This window comes from Urocitellus parryii, chromosome 1, assembly GCF_045843805.1.
Source record: "Urocitellus parryii isolate mUroPar1 chromosome 1, mUroPar1.hap1, whole genome shotgun sequence".
Taxonomy (NCBI): domain Eukaryota; kingdom Metazoa; phylum Chordata; class Mammalia; order Rodentia; family Sciuridae; genus Urocitellus; species Urocitellus parryii.
Genome location: NC_135531.1, coordinates 123382641 through 123385427, shown reverse-complemented (window position 1 = coordinate 123385427; position 2787 = coordinate 123382641). Strand labels below are relative to the sequence as shown.

At 37.0% G+C, this 2787-nt stretch overlaps 1 pseudogene; it reads right to left on the bottom strand.

Annotated features, from left to right (window-relative positions):
* Positions 1-284: 284 nt before the first annotated feature.
* On the bottom strand, positions 285-1623 carry LOC113178697 (F-actin-capping protein subunit alpha-1 pseudogene; annotated as a pseudogene).
* Between the last annotated feature and the right edge of the window lie 1164 nt (positions 1624-2787).

Genomic DNA, 2787 nt, shown 5'->3' with positions numbered 1-2787 from the left:
CTCCCCTACACTAAATGTAGCAGAATCAACAACAAAAACACAAACGAAATAAAAAGAAAAAGACATTTACAAATAGATATAGTGACAGCAGAAAAGTACAAGGCAGAGAACACAAAAAGATTGAGACAATGCTATAGGTTCAACAGTGTTCCAGGAGGCTAAAAAATCTGTTACCTTTGAAAGCCCTAGCAAAATATCACTCTTATTTATAAATCATTTACTTATTACATAACCACATGTTGAATCCTTTTCTTTCTATGTATGAAAGAATCCTACACCAGCCTTTAAGCAGTCTGCATTTCTTTGCCAGTCTGGTAGCTGAGTTGGTTTGGTGTCGGTAACTGGAAGCTGCAGGCTCAAGGCCCTGAGTGTGGTTTCTGATGTTGTTTGATAGTTTTCATTAATTGCTATCTGATACCCATTTTCTGCATTCTTTATGATTTTAATAAACTCTTTGACAGTTTACTGTACCTTGTATATCTCTATGACTAACCAACTGAACATTGCCATCTTCCTGAGACTGAACCTGAATTTTGAGTCCTCAGCCACCTGGGTTATAGGTGGTGTGATAGGGAACTTCCACTCTGATCTCCAACAATCATTCCAGAAAATTTTAGACTATAACTGGTGACTTTCAATACATGCAATAATACTCTGTTGCCCATCTACAGTTTCAGTGCAGAAGTTCAGGATTCTCTCCAAGACTTCAAACCTCCATCTACATCCTCTGATTGGGAATCACTTGCTTCTTTCAATAAGTGGTCAAACAAATTTTGTTTCTCAGATCCAGAAATCTGCTATTAGCCAGGTTGGCATGCTCTGTCATTAAAAGCTGATTTTCATACACTATCTTTTTTTTATTGGTTGTTCAAAACATTACAAAGCTCTTGACATATCATGTTTCATACATTAGATTCAAGTTGGTTATGAACTCCCAATTTTACCCCATATACAGATTGCAGAATCACATCGGTTACACATCCACATTTTTACATAATGCCCTATTAGTAACTGTTGTATTCTGCTACCTTTCCTATCCTTTCCTATCCCCCCTCCCCTCCCCTCCCCTCTTCTCTCTCTATCCCATCTACTGTAATTCATTTCTCTCCTTGTTTATTTTCCCGTTCCCCTCATAGGTGGGAGGGAGAGAAAAGGGAAATTGCATGGTAATGGAGGGAGACCCTCATACACTATCTTTACAGGTTTGAATTGATTTGTGTTTTACCGTCAAGTGCATGTGCTTCTCCTCCATGAGATTGTCCTTATTAAGCAGTGCTCAGACATCATTGAATACTTCATTAAACTTCCCTAGGGGTGCATGATGAATTTAGCAGCTGTAGATATCTTCTCCTCATCCGACAACCCTTGATCCTCCAAGTTGGACTTCTTGTACTGTCTTCTACCCTGTTAATTCTTCTTCTTTTTTTTTTTTTAAATGGGGTGTCCACTGGTAAGATTTGGAGTGTATTCTTACAGATGATTATCTTATGTGTAAATATATAAATAGATTTTATTTATTTATTTGACACAAACTGTATCAAACTTTGCCTTTTTCTGAAATCCCACATTTTTTATTTTTTGTTACTAGAGATCGAACGTAGGGGCACTTACACACTGAGCCATACTCCTAGAGCTTTTTCTTTTCTTTTTATTTTGAGGCAGGGTCTCCATTAATTGCTTAAGAGCCTTGTTTAAGGCTGACTTTGAACTTGCCGTCCTCCTGCCTCAGCCTCCTGGGCTGCTAGGATTACAGGTGGGCACCATCATGCCCAGCTGAAACCCACTTTTCATTGGAGTTTTTAAAAGTGTTTAATATAAGGAAAAGAGTAAGAACATCATCTGCATGACTAAAAACCCAATGTTTGTATAATAAGAAACTGAGTATACTTGGTTATTTAAAAGGATGAAATTCTATCAGATGATTTTCAAACTTTCCATGTAAAAGATATTGAAATTTTGTGATCATAAAGTGATAGTAAAATTTCTACACACCGCACATTAAAAAGTTTCACCACTTTGAAGTCACATCTTTATGTATAACACCATGAGTGAGGCAACTTGCTTGTTTTTCTTTGGCTAATGCCTTAAGAAATTTACTTTTTTGTTAAGTATAAAATTTGGCATTTTCTTTCATCCTTTGTTTTGTGAACTGAGGACTCACAGTTAGTTGAATTAATTGGCCAATCTAGAACATGCATAATATTGAAGTAAGATATTATGAAGCTCTAAAACAATTAAATTGTTTAAATTTAAAAGACAATTAAATTAGCTGCAGAATTTTTATTTAAGTCAATAACTCTTGAATTAGAGCCGGGTTATACCTGTGTTACACTGGGGATGGAAAAGAGGTGTTTCCTTCTGAGTTACTTTCTAATTGCTATGTTACAGATTTAAAAATATTTAGTTAGTTCTATAGATACTTGTGTTTAATTTGGCAAAACAAGGCATTTTAGGTTGTTGCTTGTTTTGTTTGAGAAAGGCATTCTGAGAGTTTGGACTACAGAAAACAGACGGCTCTGCTAGGCTATTCTCAGCCACAGAAGCCCTTCCCCACCTAATTTCATGGAGGCTCTAACAGGGTTCCTTGCCTCCTTGGATCTCAGTCTCCCCAGAGTTCAAAGGGCTGAATGGAGGTGGGGACAGAGGGCTATGGCTCTGGGAACTGGACTCTAAAACTGATACTGTGTCAGCTGAGTTTTCTGTGAAAGGATCATCTGCATCTGGCAAAATATAAAGATGACATCAATTTCAGTTTTGTTGCCTTCCTCTTTCTTGCTTCCTATGATT